Below are 22,353 nucleotides of genomic sequence, written 5' to 3'. Positions count from 1 at the left end.
CTTACTTTGGTATAATATATACAGAGCCAGCTTTCTACATCACACCATAAAAGGGACTGCACGCAGGATTATATAAAACAATATAGTATGTTATACATAAAACAAGACCAAAATAACATGAATCATAGATACTGTACATATTATGCAAGGTAGTTCTCGTTATCTTGAACAATGCAAGAATCAAAATGACTTACATTATAACATCAGGGCATAAAAGTGCAGTGGTTTAGATTAGAGACGACACCTATATCACCAAATATCACCAGTAGCACATGGATCACAAAACAACACCATAAGTGTAGGGTGCAGAGCACCTGCACTTCTACTACACTGTATACAGGCATTAGGCATCATCCGAAGGGCACAGGTACACCTGAACACCTACTAGATGCATTATGGTAATATTTCCATTCTGGTAAGTTTTCCCCTGATTCATCAAGGTCTTGATCGGGAGGCCACCCCGTTATGCCTACCCGAGGAAAATGTGCACCCGGGTACTACCCAACAAGCGGTAGGGGACACACACACTGTAGGCAAGAGTGGCAAGACCTCCCTGGGTACCCCACAGGCTGCCTTGAGAAAGAGCAGCTGCCAACTAACGTTTGGCACCGCTGGTGAAGTGGCAAGCAAATAGGAGCCACTGCGGGCATGCGGTGCAGCTGCAGGCTGAGAGTACCTTATAAAAAAGAGGGGTCCCCCAGCCACTTGTCACTTCAGAGAGTCACTGGGTGGGTAACTCCGGTAGGGATACGGCGGGCCTCTGGGACAGAGCTTGCCTATTCAGCTCACACGGGAAAAGTGAGTGTGGCTTTCACAGCTGCATGCCCATTGGCAAAGTCCAGTATTCATGAAGACAAGGGTGGGCGTGACTTTCCTCACCGGGTCCCCTCCACAGCATGAAGCAAGCGGAGTTCCTCCACTCCAAAGAGGCAACTTCCTGGGGCTAAAAAGCTGAGCTTCATTTGCAGCTGCGGCATCTCTCTTTTGCTGGGGAGGTGGAACTGAGGGACAAGGATTGGGGGAGAAATCACTTGTGGCTCCCTGCATTACACAGTGTTCCACACACACTTCTCTACCAAAAGTGCTCAACGTGCGCGAGTGATAGGTGAAGAGCTCTCCACATGCTCTTAGAGAAAGCGAAGCTCTCACCATGTGCTGGTTTAACCAAAGCGCTCACCCCTCAGGTTTAGTCTGAACAGAAGTGCGCAGCATATGCTGGTTTGTAGGGCACAGGGCAAGCTACAAGCCTAGGGAGAGCACTGGGGCACAAAGCAAGGAGCTGGCAGGTCAGCACAAGAGTCCAAATGCAGGGTGACAGTCTCTCCAGCAACCCAACAGGCAGGGCCGGACTGGCGGTAGCGGGCACCGGGCAATCCCCCGGTGAACCGCATGGGTGGGGGGCCGGATTGGGGCCCCTGGGGGCTGTTTTTGTTACAAGGCTGTTTTTGCAGCTTAGCTGCAAAATCGACCCTATAACAAAATCGGCTGAAAATGGCCCTGGCAAAGAGGTCAGTGGCACCCACAACCCTCCGGAGTGGGGCGGTGGGGCGGTGGCCGAGCACTTTTTCAGGGCCGGTTTTGGTTCCCAGTCCAGCTCAGTCAACAGGCAGCAGTGCAGCACAACACAGCAAATAGTCCAAATGGTGGTTCCTTCTGGCAGGACAGCGGTCCTCTGGCAATGTGCAGCATGTAGAGCCAGCAGCATCTGGTTACAAGTCCCCGCAGTGTCTAAAATCATAAGGTCAGAGCCCCTGTACTTCTACTCAAAATTATCTTTGTTCAAGGGGTGACTTCAAAGGAACTCTTTCAAGTGAAGAAACAAGTCCTGTGCACACGCTTATATAGTAATTGGTCCTGTTGTCAGGACCCAACAATTAGAAACAAAGTTCATAAGAATGAATGAAGGTCAAACACCAGGTTTTCCGATGTAGAGAAGATTTATAAGTCAATCTTGATCAGTACATATGATAATAGCCAGCCTTGTTTCTTTTCTGTTTGGTTTAGGCCCCCCTATACCAGTGCAGGGGTTGTTTTCTGTCTGTGTTTGTTTTCCCCTGACCTGTTTGCACTGCCTTACTGCTATACCAATAGACATACTCAGTGATCATACAGGCTTGAGTGCCAAATCTTCCTGTCCTTCAATCCAAACCCATTCTCTCTGTCCAAACTCTTTCAAGTGCACAGCAATCTCTTTCAACCCAGCCCTGGCTCCAAATGTCATTGGGGGTAAATCAACTCTTTGTGCCAGGGCAGGACACAACCTATACAAATGTAAACTGAGGAAACCTCACAGAATAGGAAGAACATTAATATGTAGATGAATGCAGATATAACCCCTGTCACACCCAGCCCCTCCTGTATTGTGACTGTCTGGAAAGAATGAACCAAGTGCATCTGTCACTGAGTATTGAAATCAGATTGCAAATCAGAAAGAGTCATAAGCAAAGAGAAAAGATTACTTTCTAAAAGTAAATGACACACAGATGATGGACGGAATGCAGAACAAATCAAACATTCACCACCAATCAAGAGACCCGGGTTAAATCCATAGTTCTTTTGCTCACCATGCCACCCCAGTTTAGACCTAGCCATATGCAAATCAGTCTTGACCCTGCTCCTCATGTGAACAGTCCAGCTCAAACTGCCCTGCCAGGTCTTCCCTGGACCTGGAACAAGCATCATGGGACCAGTTTCGGGGCTTCACCCCTCATGAGCAAGGATAAATTGAATCCAGTGACACAGTGAGCCTGGGACTCACATCAGGGCATACCCGCCGCACTTAGGGCAAGAAAGGAAAAGACACACAGAGGATGAAAGGAATACAGAGAAAATCGAACATTCACCCCCAGTCAAGAGATCTGGGTTAAATCCATTGTTCTTTTGCTCACAATGCCAACCAAGTTTAGACCCAGCCATATGCAAATCAGTCTTGACTCTGTTTCCCATGGGAACAGTCCAGCCCAAAATGCCAAATCAGGTCCTCCCTGGACTGGAAACAATCATCCTGGGAACGGTTTCTGGGCATCACCCCTCATCATCCAAGCAAGCTTGAATCCAGTGACACAGTGAGCCTGGGACCCATGTCTGGGCACGTCTGGTGCACTTAGGGCGAGAAAGCAAAAGTTGCATTTCTAAAATAGTAATGTAGAATCCAACTACACCAGTATGTGAGATTTATCACCACCATTCTAAACATACCAACCGTGGCAACCCCACTCCTTTCTGGTTAGGAGTTACCACTTAAAATAAATGTAAGGCAATTCCCAATGCTAGCCAAGGAGAGGGTCTGGCCTCACAGCAGTGAGAAACAAAAGAGGCTGATTGTCACTACCAGGACATGCTACACATAAAGGCACATGTCCTTCTTTTTACTTACACCGAACCCTGCCCATAGGGCTACCAAGGGCCTACCTTAGGGGTAACCTTTGTGCAATAAAAAGGGGGTTTAAGGCTGGGTAAATACTTTTAACTGCCAAGTTAAAGTGGCAGTAAACTGTGCACACAAGCCCTGCAGTGGCAGGCCGTAGACAGGTTTGAGAGGCTACATATATGGGTGGCACAAGCAATGCATCAGGACCACAAGTATTTAATTTACTGTCCCTGGGTATATGGTATACTACTCAATAAGGGACTTACAAGTAATTTAAATATGCCAAACAGGGGTAAACTAATCATACCATGTTTAGAGATGAGAGCACCATGCAGTTTAGCATTGATTAGCAGTGGTAAAGTGCTCGAGCAAACAAAAAGAAGGAAAGAAAAATAGGCATAAGGACGTAAATGGTTTGAGGACAATGTTGCAGTTTTGCATGCTTCCTATTGTCCCTAGTTCCCTGCTGCTAGGCTAGTATGTAGGTCATCAGAATATTAGGAGTGTTTAGAGTGGAAGGAGTGTCAGTTGGAATAGGCTAAGCAGCAAGGATGCTGCTCCTGGTGGGGCCTACCTGTACCCTACACTAAACCTAATAAACCTACATATTTTATAACTAACAAGGGTCCATATTCAGAATAACAGATAAGCCTTCATAAAGGGCCAGGTCCAAGACTCACTTATTCTCTCCCTCCCTCCATACTCTGCCTGCACAACTTGTCCCACAGCAACATGAATAGAGCTGGGGAAAGAGAAACCCTTGTGCTAGTGTTTGTTCTTTATACAAACAAATGGTGGTCTATATAAAAGCTCATGTGCCTTCATTACCACCTCTTTTTATTCCTTTGAGCAATTAAAATTAGTGGCAAGGGACCCTCCAGTGTAGACCTTTGTTTCTTTCTATATCATCGAAACAATAGAAGATGCTACCCACAGAGCTCACTTTAGTGTTCCTCGAGGTCCTATTCTGTATCCACTTCCTTTCCCCTTTATAATATTACCTTGTTTTTCTATTATTTCACTGCATGGTCTTAACTTTTATTCCTATGCTGATTATCAAATTTTCTTTTAACTTCCATATTTCACCATATCTCTTCATGAATATGTCTACACTTGCCTAAGAGCTGTGAAGACTTGAATGTTATTTCATGTTTTAAACTTTGGGGCTTATTTACAAGCACTTTGCGCTGCCAGACCATCACTTTTGTTGGCGTTCCGGTGGCGCAGATTGCAGAGCCATATATAGGAGAGCACAAAAAGCCACCTTGCATGGCTTTTAATACCCTCATAGTTATGGTGTAAGGCAAAACATCAGGGAGGTATAAAAAAGGTGTCGCAGTGGGTGTTCCCACTCAACGCACATGTATTTTGACACTTTCCAAGATTTACAACATAGCTTAAATATGGGAAGGTGTCAAAACTGTGTGCCTCCCCATGGTGGTGTAATGAGGGGAAATACCTTGATTTGTTAGGTTGAGCATCAGCGATGACCTGTTGTATCGCTCTGTGTGGCTCTGGCAAATACACTCATTGCTATTGGCTGTTACCTGCAGCATTCCGAAATGCTGGCTTCTTGCTGGTGCAATTCTGTAAAAGTCCCTACCCTGTGTGTTCAGCTCTCTTGCCAGGGATTTCACTCAGAGCATTTTGGTCGGCCATCACAGAGTACAGCTTGTGATGGCCTCTCTTCCCTCCTCCTATCTGGCTATTGCAGGTCAGCCTCTGCTCTGACATGTTTCCAAGGAGTGCTGCAGAGCGCTTTCTTTTCCTGCACAGCCTCCGGCAGCGCGAGGACCCCTGATGTTGATTTAAATAAGTATGTGAAATCTGCCCCGAGACGCAGCTAATTTTTGTGTGTAAATGACAGTCTGATTATTTGTAACCATGGCTTTAAACTATCATAGAAAGAAAGCTTCAAAAACGCTATGGTGCTCAATGAGAACAATGCAGAGCTTTTGAGAATAATTTCTGTCCGATAGGGGATTCATTGCGCAATAACTACACTCACCATTGTAACTAGAAGCATAAAATTTATTTATTTATTTATTTTAAGGTTTTGTAGAGCGCGTAGTAACCCTAGAGCATCCCAGCGCTAGAACCTGAACTCAAGAGGGGTCAGCAACGGAAGGGGTTAAGGTTCAGGGAAAAGAAGGGTCTTCAGTGCCTTCCTGAACTGGAGGAGATTGGGTTCAGTTCTCAGTCTCCGGGGGAGGTTGTTCCAGTGTTTGGCCGTGAAGACCGAGAAGCGGCGGCCTCCGGACCAGGCTTTTTTAACTCTGGGGACAGTGATGAAGTTCTGTCCGCTAGAACGGAGGGCCCTATTCGCTTTGTAGGGGATAATGAATTCCTTGAGGATGGGAGGGCCGTTGTTATGAAGAGTTTTATGGGCCAGACAGAGGGCCTTGAAAGCAACCCTTTCTCTGACTGGGAGCCAATGGAGAAGCTTCAAAGCTGGTTTTGCCGAGAATCTGGCAGGGGTGTCGGTCAGTAGGCGGGCCGCGGCGTTTTGAATTTTCTGCAAGGTGTTGAGTGTAGCTTCGGGGGCACCCAGGTAGATTGCGTTGCTGTAGTCAAGCCTCGCCAGGATGAGGCCCTGAATCGAAAGTTTCTTGGAGGTCGCGGGGAGCAGGGGGAAGACCTTTCTACAGGCTCTGAGGAGTCCGAAGCAGATTCCCGCCGTCTTTTTGGCCTGTGTTCTAAAGCTCAGGTCTTTATCGAGCCATACGCCCAGGCTTTTGACCTCTTCCTTGGGTGCAGGGGGGTCACCTAGGCAGTCGGGCCAGATGTGAGGCGGCAGGGAGGGCCCTTTATGTCCGAGCATCAAAATCTCGGTCTTGGAACTGTTCAATTTTAGTGCTGAGGAGTTCATCCAGCTGTGGATTTCAGTGAGACAGCTGTGAAGGTCAGAGGGAGATTGGTGCGGGTGTGAGAGGGTTACCACCAGCTGGGTATCGTCGGCGTAGTTGATGATCGAGACGCCGAACGGATTGACCAGTTTCTCCAGCGGGGACATATGCACGTTGAATAACGTCGGGCTAAGAGATGAGCCCTGCGGTCCTCCGCAACGGAGGGGGATTGAGGGGGAGTGGCTGTCGTTTTCCCAGACTTGAAAGGAACGACCGTCTAGGAAGGATTTTAGCCACTTCAAGGCCGTGCCCCTAACTCCGATGTCTCCCAGTCGTTGGATTAGGGTGTGGTGATTCACAGTGTCGAAGGCCGCACTGAGGTCCAGGAGGATCACTGCCACTGATCCTCCTGAGTCCAGAATGCTTTTAAAAAGCACAAGCTGTAACTCCAAAATGAGTGGCTGTTTCAAAATCATGCTTGTGGCACAGCAGTAAGGGTTTTCCTATAGCCCCACGCTGCCTACTCCTACTCACCAGTTACAATAGAGACTAATGCGAGATGCCCCGGACTCCACATTTCATCGCTCAGGAGAAGGGAAACCTTGAGGATAACACTAGTTCGGGATAGATGACGTTTTTGTAAAATGACTCATCAGGGAGGAGAGACATTGATAATGAGAGCCATTTGCAGGTGATTGTTTTCCAACACCATGCCCGCTGTATCACAGTCACCAACTCTAACTTGGAATACAAGGATTGCAATTTGCAGAGCTGCATTTAATTAAAATAAGGAAATGTGGATGATTCCAGGCACTATAGGGAAATATTGTGTTTTGTGTGCTTCCCATGCAGAAGTCGCCCTGCCCATCATGTGTTTTGATAAAAACAGACAACACAGCCTTAGGCGGTGGCAGAACAGATGAAACGGAAGGTTGCTGGCCCACTCCTTTCTGCAAACAAACCAGACCCCAAAAGGCCATTTTATTAGGGCTATGTTCTAACAGTTAACATTATTAACCAACAACATCAATGCAAGTATAACACTGCACCATCATCATACCCCTCATTATCCATATCCATCCACAAACCATCACACCTGTTTCACTCCTCCCCTTTCACTCTGTGATCTCCTGCAACTCCCCATTCTCCGCTTCACTCTCCCTCTGACATCCTCTTTTAAATTTCCTCTGTTCATCGTTGCATCTGGCACCCTGCCATCTGTCCCCCTCCCCCCCCCCAAGGGGTGGATCCGCCTGTATGTGACTCACCACCCCTCCAAAGTACTGCTGCCCCAATCACCCGCAACCTCTCCTAAACTGGCACGTTAACATCACCAAACCAATTCCCGTATAACTTGGAGGGTGGGTGGACCAACTTGAACTATCCTTCCATAGTGGTGCCAGGTATCAGGAAGAGGCTGAGACCGCTTCTCCTGCACCTGTATATCCCACCCTAATCCCTCCCTTTACCCAACCCCTTGACCTGCTCCCCATGTCCTTCTGGCCCTGCGTGAAGATCCCCGGGGGAACACTGGTCTGGGACCCTTCTTCCCCCAAGGCCCGACAAAATAAAGTCCAAGAGAAGGCTGTGCACGACCAGTGGCTTGGGACCTGTCCCAGGCTGCCTCGTGCGGTTTGCGGTCTTGTTGTTATTTGCCTTGGCTGAGGGAACAGGGCTGGTCTTTTTGTAATCTGCACCCCCAGGCCAGACACCTGTGAGTTCATCTCGATTGAGCCCAGCGCTTTCACCTGGTAATTGCAGCTGTGCTTTCATTTGAGGGCTGTGTTTACTCTTGGTTACTTTGCTGTTGTCATGAACCAGCCTTTCTTTTCCCAAAACCTGGTAAGGCAATGTTTCCCCTGAGCAGACCTCCTTTTTGTCTGTTCTGCCACCGCCTGAGGCTGTGTTGTCTGTTTTTATCAAAACAAGTGACGGGCGACATCTGCATGGAAATCACACAAAACACAATATTTCCCTATAGTGCCTGGAATCATCCACATTTCCTTTTGTTAATTAAATGCAGCTCTGCAAATTCCGATCCTTGTATTCCAAGTGAGAGTTGGTGACTGTGATACAGCGGGCATGGTGTGGGAAAACAATCAACTGCAAATGGCTCTTATGATCAATGTCTCTCCTCCCTGGTGAGTCATTTTACAAAAACGTAATCTATCCCGAACGAATGTTATCCTCAAGGTTTCCCTTCTCCTGAGCGATGAAATGTGGAGTCCGGGGCATCTTGCATTAATTAGTCTCTATTGCAGAGGCCTCCGCACCCGCCCGAAGGGTGGGGGAGGCTCGAAGGCCGGCGCCATAACCCTCGTGGTGCCACCAGCGGGGATAAACTGGTTCTGGGCGCTTCAATGCGCCCAGGAACCAGCGGAAGCGGGGTGCGCACCAGCCACCCGACCGGAAGTGACCTGTTGACCTGAGCGCCCCCAAAGGGCGCCCAATGGTCAACCTGGCTTGGTTTGAACCCCCCAATCAGGGGGACTCACCTGAGACCTGCATGGAGGGCTCAAGAGGATTTAAGCGACGCCGCCCTCCCAGCAGAAGCACATCGCATTCGAGGAGCTGGGAGAACGGCGCGACAGCAACAACGACTGAAGAGGAAAAGAGGCGACGCGGCGAAGGACGAAGAGGAAGACGGCAAGGCTACAGTTGAAGATCAAGGTCGTCATCACCGAGGACGCCTTACGGAGCGCGGCGCGCCGTGCCAGCTCCCCCGAAGCAGCAGCAGGTAAAAGCCGCAGCAAGCTCAGAGCCCGGGATAAGCACACGCAGCTAGCTGTGCCCCCAGCTGACGGCCTGACGCAGACGCGGGAAACCAAGAAGCCACACACAAGTGCGCAGGGACTCACGACATGTCGGAAGGCCAGCCGGACGAGATGGCAGAGGTGCTGTTGAAGATCCGAGAGTTATCGGCCATCCACGGCGACGACTGGCTTCACCCCCACCTGGGCAAAGGGAAAGAGAACAGACCGGTAGAACAGGCGGACGAAGAGCCAGGGCCTTCCGCACCCAAGAAGTTGAAAAACACGCCGATGAAGAGAACATCGAAGAGAAACCCGCCGAGGAAAGTGCGGCAGAAACCCCTCCCGCCGAGACCAGAGGGCGGCGACCAGAGCGAGACCACCGACCAAAAGAAAAAGGGTGAGCATATTAGCAACATCGTAAGGGAATCGCTGGCGCCGGGGCTACTTAATGGCACAGGGCAGGGGGTACCAGGGCCTAGGGAGCAGCGCGCGGAGGAAGCGGCAGGTCTCAGGTGGCATATGGTCGACACGGGGTGGGCCCGTCAGACAAGAGTGCAAGAACAGGTAAGCTTGTCCACCCAGGGGGAACAAATCTCCCCACTACCCGGTTGGGGTTACGGCCCCGTTTCGGGAAGCCCGCCTCCGAGTGGGGTAGTCAACGATCATTACATCAGGCCATCCCCCGGTCCGGCGTCCCTGACTACGAAAGCCACCGGCTTGGCATGTCTCATCCCCCTAGCGGTGAAAGAGAGGATATGGCGCAAAGAATTCATTGACATATTTTCGCTGCTCGAAATACAGCTAGAAGGACTTGATCTAACCACGTGCGACAGGAAGGAAGAGGACAGGAGAGAAAGGCGTGGGGCCAGAAAGGAGCGCAGTTTCGACAATTGGTTAGATGCCTTTAGAATCATGGCGTGCATTATAGTGGAAAGGTTCCCCCATTGTGCGTCTGACTTGTGGCTTTACGAGGCCAATATCCACCTAGCACAGAGGCAGTTCCCGGGGGATGCCTGGTTAGAGTACGATAAAGGGTTTAGATTAAAAATGCAGAGGCACCCCGAAATGGGGTGGAATGAGGAGGATGTCTCGGGTTTCATCCACAAGATGCTCACAGCCAAAGATGTTAGGGCCTGGGCGGGAAAAGGCGACCAGCCCTTTCGGAGCTCCTACCAAAAGGGGAAGAGCGGTTCTTATCAAAGGAGGTCGAACGGGAGATCGTACTCCCCAACCGCAACCAAGGCGATCTGTTGGAGATACGAGGCGGGGGACTGCTCATGGGGCTCGTCTTGTAAGTTTCAACACGCATGCGCAAGCTGCGGGGGCAAGCACGCCACCGTTGCGTGCAAAGGTTCCAAGCACGAAGCGAAAAGAGAGAAGAGAGAAAAGAGCAAGAAGCGTTAGCCCCAACGCAGGGGAAAGGAGGAGACTGGTGGACATTTGTAGGCGCCAGCTGGCCAGATCCCCCATTGTTACGCAACAGCTGCGCAGATTAACAAACAAATACCCGAACAAAGCAAAGGCCAGATCACTGGTAGAGGGCTTCGAACAAGGCTTTGTTATTCCATTCCAGGGCCCGCTCCCCTCGGAGGGAGCGAGTAACCTGAAGTCGGCAAGCCAACACCCTGAAGTAGTTAGCGCCAAGATAGAGAAAGAATTAAAACTGGGTAGAGTTGAGGGCCCTCTCCCAAAGGAATTGCATGAAGGCATAGTCATCTCCCCGCTAGGCGTGGTCCCCAAGAAGGAACAAGGTCAATTCAGGCTGATACACCACCTATCGTTTCCGGAAGGTTCCTCCGTGAACTACGGTATCGACCCCGAAGCTTGCTCGGTGAGCTATGCGTCGGTCGACGACGCTATCGAGCTGGTTAAGGCGACAGGCAGAGGAGCCCTTATGGCGAAGGCCGATATTGAATCTGCGTTCCGACTATTGCCGGTCCACCCCTCCAGCTTCCATTTATTGGGTTTCCAATGGGGCGAGGACGTGTTTATTGACAAAGCCATGCCCATGGGATGCGCAATTTCATGCGCATACTTTGAGCAGTTCGCCACTTTCTTAGAATGGGCGCTGCATGACCGGCACCAGGAAGGTGGAAAGCTGCACTACCTAGACGACTTCCTGTTCACAGGCCCGGCAGGGTCCTCAGTGTGCGCAAGCTCATTGGCAGCCTTCGAGGAGCTAGCTAGGTCCCTAGGGGTCCCCCTCGCAAAAGAAAAAACTACAGGCCCGACCACAAGTCTCACGTTTCTGGGCATAGAATTGGACTCTATAGCGGGAACGGCCAGGCTGCCTCCCGACAAGGTGAAAGAATTTTGCGAGGAAGTATCGAAGCTACGGGGTCGGAGCAAGGCCACCCTGAGGGAAATCCAACGAGTGATAGGGAGACTTAACTTCGCGGCTCGGGTAATCCCTCCCGCCAGGGTATTCTCAAGACACCTAACAGGGCTAACGGCCGGCGTCACCCACAAGCACCACCACATCAGGCTGAGCGCAGGCGTGAAACAGGACCTGCAGGTGTGGGACGAGTTCCTACAAGATTTCAACGGGGTACTGATTTGGAGGGCAGGTTGGGTAACGGCCGAACAGATAGCTCTCTACACAGACGCGGCCGGAAGCCGTGGCTTCGGCGCGGTCCTGGGAAACAGTTGGTGCGCCAGCCAGTGGCCGGATGAATGGCATGCGAAGGGGCTCACCAGGAACATCACGTTTCTCGAGCTGTTCCCGATCATTGTGGCTCTGACCATTTGGAGCGAGAAAATAAAAAACCTGAAACTCACGCTTTGGTCAGATAACATGGGAGTAGTGCAGGCCATTAACAGAGGCGCAGCGAGATGCCCGGACATGCTGAGGCTAATGCGACGGTTAATTAAATTGCAGCTGGAAGGGAACCTGGAGCTGAAAGCACGCCATGTGCCAGGAGCAGAGAACTCAGCAGCAGACGCGCTCTCACGGGCCCAAATGAAACGTTTCAGAGAACTGGTGCCCGGGGCGGACAAGGAGATGACCCCCTGTCCATCATCCCTTTGGGACCTGGGGGAGTAGACTTATCATGGCTAATAGGGCAATCACTTACCGCGGAGGCTAACAGAAGGTACAAGACATACGCGGGCACGGTAATGAGAGTGGGGGGCCTAAGATCGCTGGAAGACAGGGCAAAAACTCGCACAGCAGTCGAGAAATTCGTGCAATGGGCATTTGAGTCGAGAAAAACGAGATCGTGGGCCCAGGCGCATTTATCCGCCATCGCCCATTTTGCCAGGCTCTACACAGGCGAGGACCCCACCACCTCGGCCTATCTAAAGACGGCCTTAAAAGGCTGGAGGAGGGTTGAAGGTAGAAAGAAGGACGACAGGCGTCCCATCGATTTTGCCAAACTGGGCCAGCTCCTTGGAGCCCTCACGGGCTTAATATCGGATAAATATGAGCTGCTGCTGTTTAGGGGGGCTTTCACGACGGCCTTCTTCGGAGCATTCCGTATCAGTGAACTGGTAGCCCCCAGCAAATCGGGCCCAGCGCAGCAATGCCTGCAGGTAAGAGACATTAAACCGATGGAGAGGGCAGTCGAATTAACGCTGAGACAGTCCAAAACGGACAGGGCAAGGAGGGGGACGACGATACGTCTCCATTGCATCCCAGAGTCGGGGCTCTGTGCGGTATGCTGGTTATTTAAGTACATGGGGGCCCGACCAGCGGGGGAGGGCCCTCTCTTCATACATAAGGACGGGAGGAACCTGAGTAAGTTCCAGTTTACAGCCATAATGCGCCAAGGCTTGGGTAAAGCCGGGTATTGCACGGCATCGTTTGCCTCTCACTCCTTCAGGATCGGCGCAGCGACCTCGGCAGCGCAGCATGGCATGCCAGAGGACAGGATCCAGGCAGTGGGCAGATGGCGCTCCAGGGCGTACAAGTCGTACATACGCCCTCACCTCATATAAAAAAAAAAAAGAGGAAAGAGAGAGAACGCCACGGGGGGGGGACGAGAGGGATTCGCCTTGGGATGCCGCACGGCAGGGTGACAGCACCCCCCCCTCCCTCTCCTAAATGCACACGGTGCGCAGATAAGCCACCTAACAGAATGCTTTCTCTCTACAGGGGGACGCCCGCAGCTGGTCTGGGTGGTGGGGCACTCATTCGTGTCCCGGATGGAGTCTTGGTGGCGGCAGGGGGGCCGCACCATAAACAGGCCCAAAGCGACGTACATCCGGTGGATAGGGCAGCCAGGTATGAGATGGGAGCAGCTACTGCCGATGCTTGACGGCCTCATGGCAGATTCGGCCTGGTTGCCCGACGTCCTGATCATCCACCTTGGGGGCAACGACCTGACCCGGCTAGGGCGAAAAGCAGTCGGGCAAGCCATCCAAAGGGATCTCACCAAGACAGCAGCGTGGCTGGGACCCACGCCGGTAGTCTGGTCCGAAATAATCAGCAGGAAACATTGGAGAGGGGCCGATTCCAACAAGGCCGTCGACAACGCAAGAAGGAAACTAAATGTGGCAATGCACAAGTTTTGCCTCGCCAATGGCCTGGAATCAATTCGGCAAGGCCTCATCCACCCGGGCCGCTCGGAGCTCTATGGGCAAGACGGGGTACACCTATCCGAGAAGGGGATGAAGGTGTTTTGGGATAACTTGTGGGGTGCAATGTCACTCGCAGGTTGCATATAAAAAAAATAAAAAAAAAGGAAAAGATATGGTGAAAGGTGGGAGCCACGAACCAGGTGCAGGGGGGGGAGCCACAGTGAGACGTGGGCCTCCCTGCGGCGTGGCGGAAATCCTACACTGGTTGGCTAAGAAAACACACCGGCGGGCGGTGTGTAAGAGGATGGCCACTCACTTTTGAATGCCGCACGGCAGGGTGACGTGGCAGCATAAAGGAGGGGAGTAACAGGAGGAGACGGCACTCGCGGCCCAGACCCTGCCGGACGGCAGGGCGCAATTTGGTAGCGAGCTGGGGACCTAACTCCCGACTGGAAAGCTCCCCTCCGCAACACGCAAAGGGCGTGGTCAACCAACCACTGGAGCACCAATAGACTGGCAACAAACTGGTTTGGGTACAAGCCCCATTTTCGAACTAAGGAGGGCACAAAGAGACTGACACCCGCTATCACAAGAGGGTGTCATAATGTGTAATATGCCAATTATGATTGATAATTATGATTGATGAGTAATGTTCGCAAAATGGAAGATTGCTTGAAACCAGTTTGTGTTATTAATATGTCTTTGGTTATTAATAAACTGCGGCCAACAGCGACCACTAATGATACCGGGTTTGTTGGCTGACATTATTTCCCACCTTTGGCAACAGCAGAATGCGGGGGGCGGTAAGTATGGAGACTGGGGTCTCCGCTGAATAGGCACATGCGAGGGTTATTGCAGAGGCCGCCGCACCCACCCGAAGGGTGGGGGAGGCTCGAAGGCCGGCGCCATAACCCTCGTGGTGCCACCAGCGGGGGTAAACTGGTTCTGGGCGCTTCAATGCGCCCAGGAACCAGCGGAAGCGGGGTGCGCACCAGCCACCCGACCGGAAGTGACCTGTTGACCTGAGCGCCCCCAAAGGGCGCCCAATGGTCAACCTGGCTTGGTTTGAACCCCCCAATCAGGGGGACTCACCTGAGACCTGCATGGAGGGCTCAAGAGGATTTAAGCGACGCCGCCCTCCCAGCAGAAGCACATCGCATTCGAGGAGCTGGGAGAACGGCGCGACAGCAACAACGACTGAAGCCCACCCACCCACACCTGAGGAACAGCAAAAGTCGCAGTGCTGGATAAGGGAAAGGGTGTTAGCAGAAATCCTACACTGGTTGGCTAAGAAAACACACCGGCGGGCGGTGTGTAAGAGGATGGCCACTCACTTTTGAATGCCGCACGGCAGGGTGACGTGGCGGCATAAAGGAGGGGAGTAACAGGAGGAGACGGCACTCGCGGCCCAGACCCGGCCGGACGGCAGGGCGCAATTTGGTAGCGAGCTGGGGACCTAACTCCCGACTGGAAAGCTCCCCTCCGCAACACGCAAAGGGCGTGGTCAACCAACCACTGGAGCACCAATAGACTGGCAACAAACTGGTTTGGGTACACAAAGCTAGAAAGGTGTTCCTACAGTGGCCGTATAATTCAATATTGTGAGTACATCTCTAATGAATCAATACAAATAGTGACAGAAAGAGATAAGGTACAAACGAAGTTCCTTCAAAAAATATATATTTTTATTTGCTTATTCTATTTTGTTTTTATGTGAGTATAAATACATATAAATTAAATTCTTGATCAACGAATCTTCTTTATAAAGTTCATAAGAAATACATGGAATGTCTGAAAAAATTCATAAAGGACACAAAACCAATTCTAAAATCCATAACAAATTAGTAGGAATTCCCCTGAAAGACAATCATACACAGCAACTCACTCACGTGCTAGCAATCATACTGCATTCATACCACATACAAAGATGAAAGAAGGGACTGGATTCCAATTAGCAAGATGGCTACGCTAATATGGTACAAGGGCTCCAGGGTGCAGTTGTTGGCCCTTGTGGCGGGTCTACGCGCGTTTCGGTGGGCAAGCCACCTTCATCAGGACCTTGTACATCGAATTGTGCAGATAGCAGGGGATCAGATAAGAGAGCAATTGGCCTAAAAAGAAAAAACAAGTCTGTCACTATCACATACACAAAAAATCTATAAGCAAATGAGCATTAATACATTCACTGTTGGGTAAAACCCTTGGTTCATTACTCTAATAGGAGAGAAAGTCTACTTCTTAGACAGGAGAGCAGAGAAATCTAATAGTATAAAAGCAAGATATTGTATTGACACAGAGTCACGGGTCACACTATCATTTAATGGGGGACCACTTGTGCAATATAAGATATCTTATTCTGCACAGGCTGATTGTAAGGGTGCTCCATTCAAAGACATGTACAATCATTTAGTCATACTTACAAAGTGATAGATCAGCTATCATCAAAAACGGGTTCTTTATAAGAGTAGAATGGTAGGGTCACTCAAATGGCACTGCATCATTCCCCTGGCCCCTTTATAGATGCAGTGCCATTTGAGTGTGTATGTGATAGTGACAGACTTGTTTTTTCTTTTTAGGCCAATTGCTCTCTTATCTGATCCCCTGCTATCTGCACAATTCGATGTACAAGGTCCTGATGAAGGTGGCTTGCCCACCGAAACGCGCGTAGACCCGCCACAAGGGCCAACAACTGCACCCTGGAGCCCTTGTACCATATTAGCGTAGCCATCTTGCTAATTGGAATCCAGTCCCTTCTTTCATCTTTGTATGTGGTATGAATGCAGTATGATTGCTAGCACGTGAGTGAGTTGCTGTGTATGATTGTCTTTCAGGGGAATTCCTACTAATTTGTTATGGATTTTAGAATTGGTTTTGTGTCCTTTATGAATTTTTTCAGACATTCCATGTATTTCTTATGAACTTTATAAAGAAGATTCGTTGATCAAGAATTTAATTTATATGTATTTATACTCACATAAAAACAAAATAGAATAAGCAAATAAAAATATATATTTTTTGAAGGAACTTCGTTTGTACCTTATCTCTTTCTGTCACTATTTGTATTGATTCATTAGAGATGTACTCACAATATTGAATTATACGGCCACTGTAGGAACACCTTTCTAGCTTTGTGTATTCTTTCTCCCCTCGGTTCCTGGGCCATAATTTATTTGTTTGAGGGGGTCCCCTTGTTCATGTTCAACAAACTGGTTTGGGTACAAGCCCCATTTTCGAACTAAGGAGGGCACAAAGAGACTGACACCCGCTATCACAAGAGGGTGTCATAATGTGTAATATGCCAATTATGATTGATAATTATGATTGATGAGTAATGTTCGCAAAATGGAAGATTGCTTGAAACCAGTTTGTGTTATTAATATGTCTTTGGTTATTAATAAACTGCGGCCAACAACGACCACTAATGATACCGGGTTTGTTGGCTGACATTATTTCCCACCTTTGGCAACAGCAGAATGCGGGGGCCGGTAAGTATGGAGACTGGGGTCTCCGCTGAATAGGCACATGCGAGGGTTATTGTTATTGAGGAGTAAGAGTAGGCAGCGTGGGGCTATAGGAAACCCTTTACTGCTGTGCCACAGGCATGATTTTGAAACAGCCAGTCCTTTCGGAGTGACAGCCTGTGCTTTATAAATGCAGTAATCAAATCAAACATGATGTCTGTGGTGCTGGATCTCTGTCACTGTTTCATCTATGACAAGTGTGACTGGGATGAGTGTGAGATGCATCGGTGTCAGGAGGCACGAAGGCGAGACAGACCTCACTGAAGTAAGTGCGGCCTACATAGAGCCCTGCACTACAGTAAGACGTTGTACATCTGGAACATTGCAGGCCCCTTCTCACCGGATTTCCAATGGAAACAATCTGTGAAATAGGATGGTGAGGACTTGCTGCCACATTTGAGGAGTTCCACGCCATCCGTTTCCTGAGAGGCAGTCTCTATGATTCAGCAAGAAAGCATTGGTGTACCCAAGTGTACATGTCTCCTATGCACACCTGGGCGTGCAGTTCGGGATCTGACGTCCTATGAGACCCTCTTTTCTTGGAACTAGCGATAGTGTCGGGCGTGCTTTGTCTCCGAGTCTAAAGCCACTGAAGATCTATCCCAGAGTCCATTAAGAAGTACTACAAAGGCATGCCTTTTAAATATGACAAACTCTCCTCAAACTATATGCTGGTTTGGTGTTTTTGATACTTTGTATCTCAAACAATACACGTATTGAAAGGAAGTTGTATTTGTCGCCCTCCAGGAAGGAAGGAAGGAACACTGATTTGTATTCAAACCTTCCAAGATGTAGGAGTGCACTTGGTTACTTAAATGGTATTGTTCTGGTGAACACCCGTTAATTTTTCTCATTTTGTTAGCCACTTTCTAAATGCTTTCCAGATTTAATATTTGCATGCAGCATTTCTTCTGCAGAGAACAAGAATCTTGTGGTCCTGACAGAGATTTATGAGTACCCTGTTGCCGGTCATTCTTGCTAAAGGCCTGTATTCCCTCTGTTGTCTGTTCCTTTCCAAAATCGCTCATAAATGTATCTTTTTCCGGATTAGAATCTAGTGACCCTGTTCTTTTTGTCTCATTATGACAACCACACAAGCACTTACACAGGATGTAACTTCAAAGCAAGAGTAGTTTTGAATTAATAGGCGATGCAGTTAAAAGGGTAAAAACATTCCTTTTGTAGGGCTTTGGATATAGGATCTTTTCTAGTGGCCTCTGGCTGGTGAAGCCGGCATTTCTGTAAACACACAACTGACCGACATTGTTGTGACTATTGAAGTTCCTGTCTAGGGAATCCTCCATGTGTCTGATTTGACAGAGGTTACATTGAAGCATGCCAGAGACTTGTCCTTACATCCAAAGAAGTTAGTGTAATTCTAGATGTGTTATCCTCTCCAGGGGAAGAGTCCTTCTCCTTCTCTTTCTAGTTGATCTTCTGCAGGTATGTTGAAGGCTTGTCTAACTCCCGAAAGGACTGTTCAAATGGTGTACAGAAATGGGTTTTCTGAGAAAACAGCAACCGGGACTCTAAATATAGTGACTCTTAGTGATCCAGAAATGGCAAAAACCAGAACCCCTTGCCTTAGTGCTAAAGGTAACTGAAGCAGTTTTTAACAGGAGAGAACTCCCTGTGCCTGAAAAGTAATTTCAAAATATTGATGTATCATTAGATGCTGCGTGAAAATACCAACGTATTGTCGACGAACTTCAATTATCTTTTTCTCTGAACTGAAATATTTAAACTATTAAATAATTGTGCTGGTTTGCTTTAGGATCCTAATTTCTTTTCATTCACAAAATGAAAAGTTTTTCACTGCGCCAGAGCCACTTTGCTTTTTCAGTTCTTGTTAGGTCAAGCCTTGGGTAACAGTCTAAATATCGAGTTTTTAATTTCTGCCTACAAGAATATCGAGTTGGTAATATCGTAGGGACACAATATCGAAATCAAGAATATCGACGACCAGAATATCGACCTGAATGTAAGAAATATCGTTTTTCTTAATATCGAAGTTAGTAACATCGATAGCAAAAATATTGATGTTACTAATATCGATATTATTATTAGTGTTATGTATTTTAGTATATATTTTATGTGTTTGTGCTTATATTATTGTACTAGTTTTAGAATATATGTATTACATTTTTAGAAGTTAGTAATATTTTTTAAGTAAATTATGAGTTTTAGTACCGTAACAGGTTGTAGGTTTATAGGAGAATAGGGTGGGAAGTAATTTAATTATACTAAATGAATTAAATATTTTGTAGGAATCAGTAATTCTTTTAAAATAAATTTGAAGTCTTGGTTCAGTAGCGGGTTGTGGGTTTATAGGGGAATAGGGTGGGTAGTAATTTAATTGAAATGAAGTAATTATTTATTGTATTTATTGGTATTGATAATGAATGTTATGTTAAATATTTATTAATTGGTAATTAATTTTTATTAATTGGTCATTAATTGTCATGAATTGATTAAGGGGTAATTATATTAAGTGTATTTATTTATTATTGAAGTGTGTTGTGAGGTTATAGGGCAATAGGGTGGTAAGAAATTTAATTGTAATTAAGTAATTATTTATTTTATTGTTGAGTATTGATGATTAATTTATTGTTAATTCATTATTAATTGGAAATACGTTTTTAATAAATGATATTTTGGGGGAAATTAAAATATTGTTCATTAATTAATAATTGCTAATTAAATTTGATGAATCATAATTTATGTGTATCTATCAATAACTTATTGTTAAATATTAATTGCTAAATATGTTTTTTAATAATTATTGTTTTTGGGTATTGAAGAATAATTATTTTTTATTTCATTATTATTCGGTAATTATTTTTTGAATAATAATTATTTAATTGTATTTATCATCAATGTAATTGTTAATTATTAATTGGTAATTATTTGTAAGTAATTATTTATTGGTATTGTTAATTCATTGATTGTTATTTAATAATTAAAATGACTATTTATTTTTTAATTAATTATTAGGTTATTATAACCCCTACCCTAACCAACACTTTCCCTACTGTTGCACTCTCTGGAGTTGGAATGCTCTATTACTTACCGGTAATCTTCATTACTCCGGGTTCCATTGTCCTCGTCCCATTCATAACAAAGTGGAGATGACCATCTCCAGACAGAAAAAAAAACAAGAGGAATGCTGGGACACTAATGCTGCCCCTCCCCCCGGGAGTACATAAGCAGTACTTACCCAGAAGCCCTCCTGTACTAACAAGCCCAGACAGGAAGGCCAGCCGGCCGGGAGGGAGGGAGGGAGGGAGGGGCGTATGAATGGGACGAGGACAACGGGACCCGGAGTAATGAAGATTACCGGTAAGTAATAGAGCATTACCCCCAGGTCCCTTATGTCCTCGTCCCATTCATAACAAAGTGGAGAAATACCAAAGCAGAAACCCGGCCTTCCGCACGTAAAAGCACACCCAGGAACCACAACAAAGCAGCAACCCAAGGGCGGACCAAGAAGGAGGAAAGGAAGGCCGCAGGAAACAACCGGCCCGCAACCCAGCACAGGACAGCAGGGGAAGCACCGGAGACAAAGACAAAAAAGGCCATGGTTCCAAAGAAAGGAGACCACCAACCCTAGAAACCCACCACCAGGACCAGGACCAGGACACAAAGGACCTGGCCAACAACCCAACGGAGAAGACCGCCAAGCCCAGAACCAGTAGGAAGGCACAGAGAACCCCGGAGACCCACAATGCCAAGAGACCACAAGCGGCAAACCGGACCGAGGAGGCCCAGGAAGCAACAAGAAAACCAGGAGCCAGAACCCACCCCGAAAGACAGGGAGGGGGAAGAACACAGAACCCCAGAAACCACCCGAAAGCCCACCAAGCAAGGAGAGGCCAACAAGACCGGAACCAACCCAAGAAACCAGGGTGGGCACAGAGACAACGACCACACCCCAGAAAAACCCCAACCCCAATGGGAGGGAACACAAGGCAGGAGGGGAGCACAGAGCAACCGGGAAACCCCAGCAGCCGCCCAATGAACATAGAGGGCAGCACAAAAGAAGGCACCCACACGGCACAGGACAGCCCAGGAACCCCACACCCAGGTTAGACAACCAGCAAGGGCAGGAGCATCGGAAAAGAAAAGCCCAGAGAGCAGAGCACCCAGACCACAACCACCCAGCAACACCAGAGAGGAGCCAAGCAAACAGCAAAAAAAACAGGGCAACAGAACCGGGAAGCCAGGACCAGAGCCAAGCAACCCGACCACGCAGAAGGAACAGCAGACCCAAACAAACCCCAGAAGGAGAGCAGAGGACCAAGTCGCAGGAAAACCACCGACAACCCGCCTCCAGGAGGGAGGGACATGCAGCGGCAAGAGCACCACAGACCCGCACCCCAACCAGAGAGGGAGGGGGGTGTGGCCCCCAAACAGACCCATACCAGGAACAAAGCCCGGGGAAGCAAGGGAGGAAGAAGCGAGCCAGGACCACAGAACCAGGACGAACCCGGAAACGTCCTGCAACAAACCCCTAGAGCAGGCCAAAAAAGACAGCATAGCCCGAAAACCCAGGAGGCACAGCCCGAGGTCACACACATCCAGCAAAAAAGCCGTCAGACCTGGAGCCACAGAACCCCACACAGGCCCACAACACTGGGAAACCAAGCCCGGGAAGAGGACCACCAGCAGGGGACGGCCCAGAAGGAACCACCCGGAAGCGGCCCCAAAGCAAAACACCCCGCCAGGACCCGAAGGGAGACCAGCAAGGAAGCAGAGCCCAAAAAGGAGCCCCACACGCAGGAGCGGCATGCCCCAGCCGAAAACTCAGCCAGGCACCCACCAAGGAAACCAGACGAGAACAGACCAACCCAGGGAGCAAACACCCCTGAGAGCAAAAGGACCAAGAAGCCAACAGCACCCAGCAGCCCCAGGAGGCCAGGCAGGCACCAACCCGGCCTGACCAGTCACAACCACCGAGCAGACAGCAAAGCACTAGGACAGCACACCACTCCGTAGAACAGGTGGCACAACAGGACACGGCAGCAGCCAGGAGGCCCCAGCCAGGAACAAACCAGGCAGGCACCACGGCAGAAACAGGAGGGGCGGCCAGGAAACCCCAGAAGCAAACCAAAGGCAAGAACGGGGAGAGCCAAAGCAGAAGCAACCAGGCCAAGCACACAGAAAGCCCCGGGACAACACCAAAAGCCCTAGGCCGTAGAAAATGGAAGCCCACAGCACAGGAAGACCCAGACTATCGCCCAACCAGGCACCAACCAGGCTAGACCCAGCAAACCCGCAGGGAACAGATGAGAACAGGAGCAGGCAAGGCGGAACAGAACAGAACAGCCGCATCCAAGGCAGTACAA

Source organism: Lissotriton vulgaris, chromosome 9 (genome assembly GCF_964263255.1).
Source record: "Lissotriton vulgaris chromosome 9, aLisVul1.2, whole genome shotgun sequence".
NCBI lineage: Eukaryota > Metazoa > Chordata > Amphibia > Caudata > Salamandridae > Lissotriton > Lissotriton vulgaris.
The sequence above is the reverse complement of the archived record's forward strand: the minus strand, read 5'-3'. Positions refer to the sequence as shown.